General features: G+C 41.7%; 1 protein-coding gene across 2 annotated transcripts in view; it reads left to right on the top strand.

The window, feature by feature from the left end:
* The window catches only part of ajap1 (adherens junctions associated protein 1), an 88,102-nt gene that overhangs the window by 15,707 nt on the left and 56,972 nt on the right, over positions 1-15,423 (top strand). The window contains exon 1 of one of the 2 annotated variants that reach the window (XM_079826908.1): positions 12,985-13,085. The exons of the other annotated variant lie outside the window; for it this stretch is intronic. The gene's annotated coding sequence lies outside the window, so the exon portion shown is untranslated. Of the gene's footprint in view, positions 1-12,984; positions 13,086-15,423 lie in introns of those variants that run through there. 2 annotated transcript variants of the gene reach the window in all.

The raw sequence follows: 15,423 nt of genomic DNA, 5'->3' as shown, positions 1-15,423 counted from the left end.
ATGGAGCTGGATTCGGTCAGCCGGACAGCGCGCCTCACTCCAGAGCGCATCCAGTCAGTGTTGAACTGCTTGAATACGTTCAAAGGCAGGACAGCGGTCCCACTGAAATTATTTCAGAGGCTCCTGGGGCATATGGCATCTGCAGCCGCGGTAACGCCGCTCGGATTGCTTCATATGAGACCGCTTCAACGCTGGTTGCACGACCGAGTCCCGAGATGGGCGTGGCAGAGCGGTCAGTACCGGGTCCTAGTTACTCCTTACTGTCGCCAAACCTTCAGTCCGTGGTCAGACCCCTCGTTTCTCCGGGCCGGAGTGTCCCTAGAACAGGTGTCGAGGCATGCTGTGGTCTTCACGGATGCCTCATCCACGTGCTGGGGGGCCACGTACAACGGGCACGCAGTTTCGGGTCTGTGGACGGGGCCCCAACTGCGTTGGCATATCAATTGCCTAGAGTTACTGGCGGTACGTCTTGCCCTGGCCCGGTTCAAGAAACCGCTTCGGGGCAAGCTCGTACTGGTCCGTTCGGACAGTACTGCGGCCGTTGCGTACATCAACCGTCAGGGTGGTCTACGCTCCCGTTGCATGCTCCGGCTCGCCCGCCATCTCCTCCTGTGGAGTCAGAAGTTTGTGAGGTCACTTCGTGCTATTCACATCCCAGGTGCGCTGAACCAGACAGCCGACGAGCTCTCTCGTCAGTCGACACCTCCGGGCGAATGGCGACTCCACCCCCGGAGCGTCCAGCTGATATGGGACCACTTCGGGGTTGCACAGGTAGACCTGTTCGCTTCCCCGGAGTCGACCCATTGCCAGTGGTACTACTCCCTGACCGGAGGTACCTTAGGCATAGATGCACTGGCGCACAGCTGGCCCCGGGACCTACGCAAATATGCGTTTCCCCCAGTGAGCCTTCTTGCACAGACTCTGTGCAAGGTCAGGGAGGACGAGGAGCAGGTCTTGTTAGTTGCGCCCTATTGGCCCAACCGGACCTGGTTCCCCGAACTTACACTCCTCGCGACAGCCCCTCCCTGGCCGATTCCCCTGAGGAAGGACCTTCTTTCTCAGGGACGGGGCACTCTATGGCACCCGCGTCCAGACCTCTGGAAACTCCATGTCTGGTCCCTGGACGGGACGCGGAGGTTCTAGATGGCCTACCACAAGCTGTGGTAGATACCATCGCTTCAGCTAGAGCCCCCTCTACGAGGCGCCTCTATGCTCTGAAGTGGAATCTGTTCGTCGTTTGGTGCTCTTCCCGCCAGGAAGACCCCCGGAAGTGTTCGATTAATGTTGTGCTTTCCTTCCTGCAGGATGGGTTGGAGCGGCGGCTGTCACCCTCCACCCTCAAAGTGTACGTCGCTGCAATAGCGGCGTATCACGATGCAGTAGACGGTAAATCCGTTGGTAAGCACGACTTAATCGTCAGGTTCCTCAGAGGTGCGAGGAGACTAAATCCTCCTCGTTCTACCTCGTTACCCTCTTGGGACTTAGCCCTGGTGCTTAGAGCACTCCAGGGTTCTCCATTTGAGCCTTTGCAGTCAGTCGAGCTAAAAATCCTGTCCATGAAGACAGTCCTCCTGACCGCATTGGCCTCAATCAAGAGGGTGGGGGACCTGCATGCGCTTTCGGTCGACGAATCGTGCCTAGAATTCGGGCCGGCCAACTCTCACGTTGTCCTGAGACCCCGGCCTGGATAAGTGCCCAAGGTTCCTACCACTCCCTTCCGGGACCAGGTAGTGAACCTGCAAGCGCTGCCTTCGGAGGAGGCAGACCCAGCCCTAGCTTTATGTCCCGTCCGCGCTCTTCGCGCTTACGTTGACCGGACTCAAAGCTTCAGATCCTCACAGCAGCTCTTCGTCTGTTACGGAGGTCAGCAGAAGGGAAAGGCTGTCTCCAAGCAGAGGTTGGCCCACTGGATAGTGGATGCCATTGTCTTGGCTTACCAGTCCCAAGACGTACCTTGCCCGTTCGGGGTGCGAGCACACTCAACAAGGAGTGTTGCTTCATCCTGGGCGCTGGCTCAAGGTGCCTCGCTGACAGACATTTGTAGAGCTGCGGGCTGGGCGACACCTAACACGTTCGCTAGATTTTATAGCCTCCGTGTAGAGCCGGTATCTTCCCGCATCCTCGCCCCCCAGGGCCAGTAGCGCTAAGTACCCGTTCTAGTGTCGGCTTGCAACGCCACTCCCGCCTCCGGGCCGGATACGTGCGTCTATTCTTGCTCCAGTTGTGTTCCCCGGAAACGGCTAACCCTGTGAGTTCCTCCGTCACCCCTGCGGTGCCAGACGTTGCGGCCGTCTGGCGCCAGGCCTGCACCCGTATGCTTGTGGAACGTGTGTGTAGGCTGGGTTCCATATGTTGCGGTCCCCTCACGGCTACCCCATATGTGTATTCTCCACGGTATCTGCTACCCTGCTCGGTTAGCCCCGTGTCTTTCCCTCGACAGAGCCCGCTCTGTCATCTCTGGGATGTGTTCTTCCCCCCCTGGGATCAGGTTGGGTCCACCCCAGAGATTTTCCATAGTTGCACTACCCTAGGAGGTTAGTCCTGATGCGTATTTCCACCTCTCCTTCCATTGAAGGATGTGGCTCCGCAGCGTACCATCTCCCGAGATGGGCACGCTTTCCCAGCGTTATCCAATAGTCACGCTGAGTGGGTCTTGCAGGAACAGCAGTGACTGTCCTTCCCTGCCGGGAGCCCTGACTCCCACTCCAACTTAGGAGTGGTCCAGCGAGCTCAGGCAGGGCGCTGGAAGGGCCAGCATCCCTGGCGTTTTGGTAGGGATCCCAATTCGTCGGTCAGTTCCGACGTACGTCGAACGTGACCGACTGAAAGGGAACGTCTCGGTTACGTATGTAACCCTCGTTCCCTGAAGGAGGGAACGGAGACGTACGTCCCGTCGCCAGGTGCTGTGCTTCAGCTGAAGGCCCGAGCCACTCTTCTCGGCTCCTCAGTTGAAAACAATATGCGGTACTTCCACTTCCGTATTTATACCCGCAATGCGGGGCGGTGCGTGGAATGTGTGCACCGCATGCCAATGTCCATTGGCTCGTTTTTAATACACTCGAAGTAGATTGGTCTCTGAAACAGATCCCAATTCGTCGGTCAGTTCCGACGTACGTCTCCGTTCCCTCCTTCAGGGAACGAGGGTTACATACGTAACCGAGACGTTTTACACAGTTTATCTACAGGTCAGTTAATCGCCGTTCTTATAGCCTATACGCGCTGACACCGACACACACAGACGGCGTGCTCAAGCCCCGAAGCCAGATCGCTTTCACTTTCATGCTCATAAAGTTTGTCAAGTAAATGCGTTTAAAGGCTTGCCAGTTTCACCATTTAAAGCGATTGTGCACTATTCAAAAACAACAATACGGAAAACTTCTCCGTTCCGTGCTCAGCTTTTTTCTGTGACACAGAGAGCCGAGCAGTGTCGCACAACGCGCGCGCACGCGCTCTGAAGGCAGACCTCTTTCACCTGCGTCCTCACAAAGCTTTGTCATTGTATGTGTTTTAAGCCCTGCCAGTTTGAACATTAAAGCGAGTTTAGACCATCAGATGTGTATTATGTTGAACTAATGCCTGATATATTGTGACAAACACTTTTTAATTAGAAAAAAAATGTCCACCTTTAATAGTAGAAAATATTTACAGTAGGCCTACAAACCTTATCAGGAACTTGCTTAAAAACCTTATGAGGGCAAAAAAAAAAAAAGCACAATAATCGTTCATTAATCGTAATCGAGGTAAAATGTTCAATTAATCGAGGTTTTTATTTTTGGTCAAATCGTTACAGCCCTAATAAAGTTATAATACTAACTTTACAATTACATAATTAGATTTCTACTCCAATTCGTTTTTGAAATGCAAACATTTAAATGGCGTTTGTCATAAAAACTTGAAGGATTTATTAAAACATGCATTAAATATTTAAGAACATTAAAAATGATAATGAATATGGTGCACATCTTTAGCAAAATGCTCTCATTCATGAGTTTATGGACACTGGATATGGTTTTACTGAGGTAAATGTGACGTTACGTGGCATTGTTCACAAGCTGTTTTATTGATGTCTTTCCATGGTTGAAACACTGATTGAGCGATTAAATGAGACATGATACATTGTACCGTAGCTTTCAACATACCATCAGATGTTCATTCATGTTTATTTCGCGCTGTAACTGGTATTAAAGCGGAGGAGATGGTCAGTTCATGTGAGCTGCGAGATGCCGCTTCTCTAGAACTGAGGCTACAGCGATCTGTCACACCACATTAAACTGCGCCAAAACAAAACTTTTTGAATTTCGTCATAAAATGGACATCATTTGAAATCTGAGACTTTGTTTTATATCAAAAGGACCACAAAGCACAAAGCTTATTGCGGTTTAATGGATGGGAGGGGCGCTATAATGTACCGTTAATTCATCAACTGAAAATTAGATGACTAATCGATTCTTGGGATTTAAGAATCGATATCGGTTCATAAAAATGAGAATCGATTAAAATCGATACATTTTATTTTTACCCAGCCCTAGTAATGTTTCACCTTTTCACTTGGCTAACAAAATAAAACCAGTTGATCTATTTCAAATTCTTCATTATTCCATTATTAGATTTGTATTAAAAAAAAAAAAAAAAAACTTTTACATTTTTTTCTGAGCTCACTGAAACCGGCTTTAAATGACAGCTAATGTTAAAGAGGACCTGTTATGTCCTTTTACAAAGTCTTGATTTTGTTTTTGGAATAGGTTTTCATGCTTGAATGCTCAAAAACACCACCTGATTTTTCCATATATTTTACGCTGTTGCAGCACCTCTCTTCCCAGTCTGTCAGCAACACTTCTTTTTAGTTCCGGTCTCTATGAAGCCCCTCCTTTCGAAAAGCGCAATGTGCGCTGATTGTTCAGCTAGATCAGTGTGTTGTGATTGGTCAACCGCTTCAAGCGTGTTTTGGTGTCCCGCCCCTTATCATAACCACGTTAGATCCTTTGCAGATCTTTGTCATACATAAAGAAAGTTATGCAAAAGCATAATAGGTCCTCTTTAAAGATAAAGGCCGGTCAGAGCCGGAGAGTATTTTAGGTAACATAGGAGCATGAGATGAATATTGTTCAGAATTACTTTCTGAGTTGCATGCTCTCTCATCTGTGTGTAATTTATGTATTAATGAATTTTCTGGTGTGCAGAGTCATAAATTGCTTTGACCATCAAATCACGTTGTGGCATAAGGGCAAATTATACACACACTCTCACACACACACACACACACACACACACACACACAGCACACACACACACACATGTATCATCTCAGCAGCGCTCTGGCTCCTTCATATACACTGATCTTCCTTTATGGTCATTAAGGTCAACAATCTCATCTCACAGATCTGCTTAGGGAAACTCTCTCTCTCTTTCTCCTTCTCTCTCTCACTGTCTCTTAATTAGTGTCTTGTCTTTACTGCTCCATATGTGTGTGGTGCGAGACTCGTGAAGAATAATGGCAGGATTAATCTTGGCTTGAGCGTGCACAGGCGGTGCAGAAGAAAATGGAGTCCAGCCCTGCTCATAATTTGCTGTTTGCTCTCCTCCGGACAGGCGTTTTGCTCAGACGATTGAGCCAGAACCGACCTGAAGGCTTTAAAGTGCAGAAGTGTTGACCTCTCTCCTCTCTCCTCTCTCCAACCGTTATTATTCCGGTCCACTATGCCTTAAAGGTACAAACTTTTATTAAAGGCAGTAAAAAGAACAAGCCATTGTTTCTTATCTATAGTGAATCCTTCTTCTCGGCTATCTCTCTCACTTTCTTTTTCTCTAGAGCGGCATTTGGGAGATTTTTGGAGTCCTGACCAGCATTTGATACCAAGAACCAAAAGAATAGTTTCTATAGTACAAAAAAGACAAAAAAGAAACAGACTGGAAAAAGTGACAAAGGCCTTAAATGCACAGTTGCTATTGAGATATGCTGATCTTTGTAAAATACACTAAAATTTGGAGTTGGTACGTTTTTTTTCATTTTGCTTTTGAAATAAGTCTTTTTAATGCCCGTTCACACCAAGGACGATAACTATAACACCACAGTTATAGCGATAATGATACAGAGAAACTATATTGTTGGAATCACTTTCAGAACGATTTTATCCAGCTGCTGAACGATAAAAACATTGACAGCCAATCAGAATCTATCCTGCTGTAACGAGCTCAGCGGACAAGCACGCGCTTAGAATAAACAGAACAATATCGTCCGCTGGTGTGGACGCTAATATAGTTATCTTTTAAGCAGCAGTCCGTAACTTTCTTGGGGTTAAAAATGATCCAAAATTAATTTTTGAGCAAATATATAACCAGCCAGTGTTCAAAACTATCTCCTTACCTTAGCCTGATTCACAACGGTAAGCTTGTAATAATGTGCTATAATTTGAGTGGTACTGGTGGATTTCTGCGGGAAATTCGAGCATGCCTTTGCGTCATTACGTCATATCTGTATACATTAAGAAGGAGTCCATTGTCAAAAGCAAAACATTAGACTTTACGTAAATTGAAATCTACAGTTAACGCTAATACACACTAAATACAAGTAGTCACGCAATGCTGTTGTTGTTAACATTAACAATTTAAGAACAAAGTATAACAATACTAATAATTTTCACGGTTTGGTGTGATATGAGCTAAGCGATTTAATGCAATGCTTCATTTTTCAGATGGTCAGAACAAAAGTGGCAGACATGTTACTTGTTGAGATGACATTTTGCGGGGAAAACTTCTTATTTTGGTCATACTTCCAAGATGTAGAATCTGTGATTCTGAAGTACAGTATCCACACCGGTGCGGTGACTGACAGCCACACATACTCCTCAAAACATTAGAGACATTAGATGCTGAGGAGCTATACAACCCACGTAAAGATGATAATTCTGCAAATAACTGTAATTGCAGGTTTCAAACAGAGATGGCGACAAAGCGGCAAAACTTACGGACTGCAGCTTTAAAGCTATTGTTCTCGGTGTGAACGGGCCTTTATGCTTACCAAGGCCATTCATTTCAGGGCTCCAGACTGCGCCTAAAACGGTCGCATTTGCGACTAAAAATATTCATTTGCGAGTGATATTTTTGCAGAGATCGCCACTGGCGACCATACAAATTTACATATCATGATTATAAAATTTGCATGTTATGTGCGTGTTCTGTGAAGAGTAGCCTATCACATCATTTGTTGTGTTGACATAGTAAAATGAGACACTACACGTGAAAGTTTCACTGTGATAGAGCGCCAAATGTGATTGTGAACGGGTAAAGCGAGACTCCTCTTTCCGCGCTATAAAAAAAATGTCAAAACGAAAAATATCAGACTTTTTCAAACAACGGTGATGACACACCTGCTTCTAAAAAAGCAGGCTCCAGCAGCTGTGCCAGCACACCCGTGAGAGAGGACAGAGACACAGAGGATCTTTCCATGTCAGTCAATGCACACCGTGTTGATGGCGAAAGACATTTCAAAACTTCTTGGATTCAAGAATTTTCATGGCTAAGGTATGATCGCAAGTCACAGAAAATGTTTTGTGACTTTTGTTCAATAGTGGGTAAAGAAATAGCGGGGGAAACGGACTTCATTGCAGGAACCAACCATTTCAAAAAAAGAGACTGTGAGAAAACACGCCGATAGTAACTAGCATAAAAATGCTCGTGATCACGTTATCGCGAAGAGTGCTCCACAGACTACACCATTAGCACGTGCAGTTTCTCGTGCATGCGAACTGCGTGACGAAAAAGAATGGACGGAGCTAAAAATGAAGTTTAACGCAGCCTATATGATAGCATGTGAAGAGCTGCCATTCACTAAATTCACCTCTCAGATTTTGCTTATTGAAGAAAAACCCTTTCTGCAAAAAAGAAGAGGCGGCGGCCAAACTACACTCAGTGGCTTACGTCAACCATTTACAGTATCATTGTATTATGGAGAGTGATGGAGATGCAACATTGTTCCCATTAATGTTAATGTTATTCTTGTATTTAGCCCTCAGGTTTTCAATACTCATTGGTGGTCAAATGTGACCGTACACCTTAACTATTTTTAAATTAACTAAATGTTCTATATTTTAGTTTAATAATATTTATTGAATAGTTTGAGGAGATCTTTTGGTACTAAATAGGCCTATTATTTGTGCAATAATTATGGTCCATTAATGACCATTTAATGAATTAAAATATTTTTCTTCTAATATTTTTCTTATTTATATTACAATTAGTGTAGTAATTAAGGTTAAAATAGAGAATTCCAATGCAAAGAGGCAAATTAGAGTCATTTTGTGGCTGGAAAAATAATACATTTCATTTGAAATGCCATGGTTTAGCCACTATAAGTGCCTGTATGGCTCTTTAATAAATATACATGTATCTAGTGGCTCAAAAAAGTATTGCAGATCATAACTGCTTACTTATTTTTAAGTTTTGCATTTGAATACATATTTAGTCATGATCAAACACTAGATTTCTTTAAATGTGAAATTTTAAAACGTTAATAACTTACATCCTAATATTTTTTAATGATACTTATAAGCACACACAAGTGAATATTAATGAATGCGAGCAAATATAATTTAGCTCAAGAAAAGTTTAAGATAGTGCTGAAAAGGCAAACTTATTTTTCCCTATATGTACAGTAGACTATATGAATTGATACTGAATCAAGATCGAAATCGATATTTGTGCCAATCACCAACCCCCAAATTCCAAGCCCGCCCCCGCCACCACAAATTGGTTTCTAATCTGTGGGAAACACTGTATATAGTTCATAAGTTGGAAAAGACATTCAGTTCCCAAGTGAACTTCAGTTCCAACATTGACAAGATGAAAATGCTGAAACTGTAAAAAGAGGGGAGACAACAGGATGATTAAAAGCAAGTGATTTAAAAAATTTATGTTCATTGTAATGTGGCTCTTTAAAAAATTATTTGCCGCCTGGTTTTTTACCCTATAGGAGCCAATGGCTCCCTAATACATTTTTTTGTCTGGAGCCCTGCATTTGATCAAAATACAGTAAAAACAGCAATATTGTGAATGTTATTATCATTTAAAATAGCTTTTTTTCTATTTTAATATATTTTGAAATATAATGTATTCCTGTGATGTGATGGTTTTCATCAGCCATTACTCCAGTCTTTAGTGTCACATGACTTTTCATAAATCCTTCTAATATCCTGATTTAGTGTTCAAGAAACGTTTCTCATTATTACCATTATGTTCAGGATTCTTAAACGTTATTATATATACATTTCTTCACTTTTGATCAATTTAATATCCTTTCTGGATATTTTTTTTTCTCAGTAGGAAATCGTACTGACCCCAAACTTTTGCACAGTAGTGTAGTTTAAACTGGCAAGGGTGTTTCCCCGCACTTTCCGTTGCATTTCATGCTCCCTCACTGCTGGCCACCCTTAGAAAAGCCTGCGGGCAGGTTACAGGTGAGGCCATGTGCAGGTGAGACAGCGCATTTCCTGTCTTGCTCTTATGCCCCGTGCCGGCGTGCATAAGACGACCCGTTGGTGCAGCCGAGCTGAAAGCATAGATTATTAATAGAGCAAATATAGCCTGTGGTTTCAGGACCAGAATAAAACAACGTTGATGCTTGTCATTTAGAATTACACTGAGCCACTGAGCATTAAAGAGGCCAGTTTTATAGACAGGTACTCAGTGATCTGGGGTAAGCGATGACGTGTGGGCTGTCCATTCCGTTTTGCTTTTGAATCCACCACATTTATTTCATTATTATTATAGGTCTTTTCGCATCAATTTTGTATGAAGAAGCGATTGTCAGTATTTTTCCTGTCAGGCACTACAAAATCTGTCCTTTTTCTCTGTCCGAGTGCAGGGGAGATGCCAAAAGCAAACTTTAAAGTCTCCTTCTATAATGAAAGAAGAGAGGGATAAAGCGAATGCATTGGAGGTCATCAGTTATCTGTTTTCCATCAGACTGCCTTTGGAAAAGACAAATATCAGTGTCAGATAAAAAGAAGAATGGTTGATGCTGTTGTCTCTCTGTTTCTTCCTTTCTCTCTATCTATCTTTCCGGCTTTGCATTTAGGCAGTTCCATCCAGTCAGATGAATAGGCATGTTTGATCACCAAGAGTTGCCCCTGGAGCAAGAAATGCATGAAGGAGAGAAAGAGAGGGAGAGAGAGCAAAAGGACCCTCACGGAGCTATTCATGAGCTTCTTCTAACGCAATGCAAATGAAAGGTTTCTTGTATCTGCTGAGTTCTATTTTAGGTGTGTGAAAAGCAGCATGGAGATTTTCTCAGGGAGATACTCGCTATACAACCCAGGAAAGACAGGCTAAATGGACAGGAAGTGTGTGTGTGTGTGTGTGTGTGTGTGTGTGTGTGTGTGTGTGTGTTCTGGCACACATTTACTGTATGCATGTGCTGAGTGTTTGGAGGATCTCATCATTTCAGGGCTGCTCGACCCACTCTGCTCACTAACACTTATGCTCTCTTGAGCCACAAGCCACGATGCTTATCAGAAATCCCCCAACATGATGGATTATGCCACTCCGTTTTTCAAAATTACCTCCATCTTCAGTTCCGTTTTCTTCTCTGCATCTTCAGCATAGTAGCATATTCGATAGCGACTGCCCTGAGAAGATGAATGCTATTTTTTGTCAAATAAATCAACATCTTTTGCTCGCCCTGGATAGTATTACCATCATTAAAATGAAGAAAAGTATTTTTTACTACTGAAAGGCATTTATTTCTTTTATTCAGCAAGGACACTTTACATTGATCAAAAGTGTCTGTAAATAAATGCTATTCTTTTGCACTTTCTATTCATCAAAGAATCCTGAAAAAAATGTTTCATGGTTTCCACAAGAAATATTAAGCTACACAACTGTTTTCACATTGATAATTATTTGACTGGGTGTTGACATAAATTGCACGATTCGATTCGATTCACAAGCTTGCGATTTGATTAAATCCAATTCGATATTGATTAATTAGGGCCTGTCAGGTACAGTACATGGGAAATTTCCTCAAGGAAATATAATATAGGCCTGTCATCACTATAATATTAAAGGTTGAAATGAACTGATTTGTGGGCTACTTAGATTTAAATTACAAATAAGTATGTTTTTATAATAACGTTATAATACATTTTTAATGACAATTATGTTTCTACTTTTTTATATATAAAAACATTTAAACGTGGGCTGTCATAAAAACACGATGGATTTATTGAAACATAGGCTACATTAAATATTGAAGTAAAGGTTGAGTAAAAAAATTATGAAAATGCAATATAATATATAGGCTATATTTGGCAAAATCCTCCTCTCTAGCGAAGAAGAACCGCGCAGTGGTTAGGCAAAGCTAGCAGTCATAATAACTAGGTCTTGTTTAAGAAAATGGTATCGGATCAGTACATGGGTTCAAGTACTCGCCGATGCCAGAATTTGTTGTGGTATTGGTTACGTTTCCGATACTAATATCGGAATCGGAACAACCCTATTAATTTGTGTTTTTTGTGCTATAACAAGTAGTAAAGAGGACAAGAATGATCGGCTCATATGCTGTCTGTGCTGCTGCTTTGCAACGCTCAACTGAAAATAGCATAGACCTTTGGATTTAGGTTTTTTTTACCCCAGTTCTAAATAAGAAATGTTTATTGAGCAGCAAATCAGCATATTACAATGATTTCTGAATGATCATGTGACACTGAAGAAATTAAGCTTTGCCATCACAGGAATACATGAGATTATACAATATATTAAAATAGAAAACAGTTATTTTAAATTGGAATAATATTTCACAGCATTACAGTTGTTTTTGATCAAACGCACCCTTGGTGAGCATAAGAGACAATTTTTTCCCCCAAAACAAACTGACCATGGTACAGTGTATTATATTATATTACATTACTTTATTAGTTTAGCTGATGCTTTTATCTAAATATAAAGGACTGCCGCAAGCAAGTTATCATGAGCCAACAATATTTGCAATACACAGTGGCAAGATTGAAGTGTAAGGTCAGATAAGTAGCCTACGCAAGCTGAAGTGAAAAGCAGAAAAGAAGAGAAACTTGTTTTTTCTTTATTAGTATGAGTTATTATAGGAAGTTATATGAAGTGTCTTCAGCTGTTTTTTTTTATAGGTTGTGATTATCTCAGCAGAGGAACAGAGAGGGTGAGGCTTCTAGAAAAGAGTCTCCACTCTTTTACTGACAGCAAGCAAACAAAAGACAACAAAAGTCTCTTTCTAGGGTGAGATCAGGTAGAAATAGCTCTTAGTCTTTGTCTTTTTAAATGTGTATGTCGTAGGTTGGATGGACTGAGAACAACTGGATCTAAATGAATTCAATTGGAAGTTGAGGCTGGTTTGTGTCTTGTCTTTGAGTATGGTGTTTTGAAAGTTACACTCGATGGTTTACAGGTCCCTCAGACTCAATCCCTGGACAAAAAAGAGCCTCAAAATGAGCTTTCTCTCTACTCTTGCCCACCCATGCCTTGCCCTGACATTTTTTCCCAATGTCGTGCTGTTGTGACTGGCAGCCAGAAGCCACGGCGCTGTCCAAGGTGCTGAAGACAGAACTGCTGCTCATTTGATTTGAGTCTCAGCTCCAGACAGCATCAGCTGTGCTTCTCTGAAACAACTCAAGGAAATGTTGTTCAGTGTAATCCTAGTGCACTTTTGGGACTTTTATGTCTTACTTCTGCAGTTATGGCACCTTTTTTCGCTGATTCATAAATCTGTGATTGGAGAAATAACATCTTTACACTGAAGTGCTCAGGCGTGTCTTTGAAAAACTGGGAAGATAATCTCACTGATTTGCTGTACTACCTAAGTCCTGTCAGCAGATTAATGTGTGAAATCTTTCCTATAGCGAGTAAATGGCAGGGCTTTGCAATGACGTCACACCTCCCCAATGAGAGAGCTGGGATTTGTCCTTTTCCTTGGCTAAGCCTCATTACACACACTTACATACTCAGACACCCCTGTCATGTCTTTCCAGTCTGCTTCTGATGCTTCTATAGCTGTATAATTACTAAGAGATACTTTCTGAACAGCTTCACTGGCCGCCAGACAAATAAGCACTACAGTCCAGGTAATACATTATTTTATTTATACATACATACAGTGGGGCAAAAAAGTATTTAGTCAGCCACCAATTGTGCAAGTTCTCCCACTTAAAAAGATGTGAGAGGCCTGTAATTTTCATCATAGGTACACTTCAACTATTAGAGACAGAATGAGAAAAAAAAATCCAGAAAATCACATTGTCTTTTTTATAAAGAATTTATTTGCAAATTATGGTGGAATATAAGTATTTGGTCAATAACAAAAGTTAATCTCAATACTTTGTTATATACCCTTTGTTGGCAATGACAGAGGTCAAACGTTTTCTGTAAGTCTCCACAAGGTTTTTACACACTGTTGCTGGTAGTTTGGCCCATTCCTCCATGCAGATCTCCTCTAGAACAGTGATGTTTTAGGGCTGTCGCTGGGCAACACGGATTTTCAACTCCCTCCAAAAATGTTTTATGGGGTTGAGATCTGGAGACTCCAGGCCCTTGAAATGCTTCTTACGAATCCACTCGGGCGGTGTGTTTGGGTCATTGTCATGCTGAAAGACCCAGCCAAGTTTTATCTTCAATGCCCTTGCTAATGGAAGGAGATTTTTACTTAAAATCTCTCGATACATGGCCCCATTCATTCTTTCCTTTACATGGATCAGTCGCCCTGGTCCCTTTGCAGAAAAACAGCCCCAAAGCATGATGTTTCCACCCCCATGCTTCACAGTAGGTATGGCGTTCTTTGGATGCAACTCAGCATTCTTTCTCCTCCACACACGACAAGTTTAGTTTTTACCAAAAAGTTCTATTTTGGTTTCATCTGACCATATGACATTCTCCCAATCCTCTTCTGGATCATCCAAATTCTCTCTTCAGACGGGCCCGGACATGTACTGGCTTAAGCAGGGGGACACGTCTGGCACTGCAGGATTTAAGTCCCTGGCAGCGTAGTGTGTTACTGATGGTAGCCTTTGTTACTTTGGTCCCAGCTTTCTCCAGGTCATTCACTAGGTCCCCCCGTGTGGTTCTGGGATTTTTGCTCACGGTTCTTGTGATCATTTTAACCCCACGGGGTGAGATCTTGTGTGGAGCCCCAGATAGAGGGAGATTATCAGTGGTCTTGTATGTCTTCCATTTTCTAATAATTGCTCCCACAGTTGATTTCTTCACACCAAGCTGCTTACCTATTGCAGATTCAGTCTTCCCAGCCTGGTGCAGGTCTACAATTTTGTTTCTGGTGTCCTTTGACAGCTCTTTGGTCTTGGCCATAGTGGAGTTTGGAGTCTGACTGTTTGAGGTTGTGGACAGGTGTCTTTTATACTGATCAAACAGGTGACATTAATACAGGTAATGAGTGGAGGACAGAGGAGCCTCTTAAAGAAGTTGTTACAGGTCTGTGAGAGCCAGAAATCGTGCTTTTTTGTAGGTGACCAAATACTTATTTTCTACCATAATTAGCAAATAAATTCTTAAAAAAATCAGAGACTGTGATTTTTCTGGATTTTTCTCATTCTGTCTCTCATAGTTGAAGTGTACCTATGATGAAAACTACAGGCCTCTCTCATCTTTTTAAGTGGGAGAACTTGCACAATTGGTGGCTGACTAAATACTTTTTTGCCCCACTGTACATACATGCATACAATGTGGTAGGGCTGCAAAATTAATCGAATTTGTAATCGTGATTACAATTACGGCACAATTACGTAATCGTTTAATAAAATGTAATCGCAATTACAAAAATATTCTGTGTACTTAATATGTGTTTTGTTTTCTTTCCACAGGTTATCTTAAGTTTTTTCCCCATTGATTTTATTTTTAGTATAACATAATACATTGCATATTTTTACTTTTTTATTTAAAGAAACCAAACCAACGTATATTTGACTTTTGAGGCTTAATGCTATAGAATAATTGTAATTAATAATCGCAATTACAATTTCAAGGGAATGATCAACAATTATGATTTTTGTCATAATCGTGCAGCCCTACAATGTGCCTTTTTATTTTATTATTATTATTTTATTTTATTATTTTTATGCATTTACAACTTAGCATTAATTGCCTGCCATATTTAACATAGTTTGTGTACATGTTCTGTTGACCATGGCAACAGTAATTCATCAAATAATGGAGGCATGGAAACATTGTTTGTTAATATTATAATAATAATAATACCTGCTTTAATATTATTAAGAATAAATTTTTTCATATTTAAAATAAACTTTTAATATACAGTGGCAGGAAAAAGTATGTGAACCGCTTGTAGAATCTGTGAAAATGGGAATAATTTTAACTAAATAAGAGGGATCATACAAAATGCATGTTATTGTTTATTTAGTACTGTCCTGAATAAGATATTTTACATAAAAA

This window comes from Gobio gobio (genome assembly GCF_949357685.1).
Source record: "Gobio gobio genome assembly, chromosome: 10".
NCBI classification, from domain to species: Eukaryota; Metazoa; Chordata; class Actinopteri; order Cypriniformes; family Gobionidae; genus Gobio; species Gobio gobio.
Note: the sequence above shows the minus strand (reverse complement) of the source record. Positions and strands in the feature narration are given on the sequence as shown.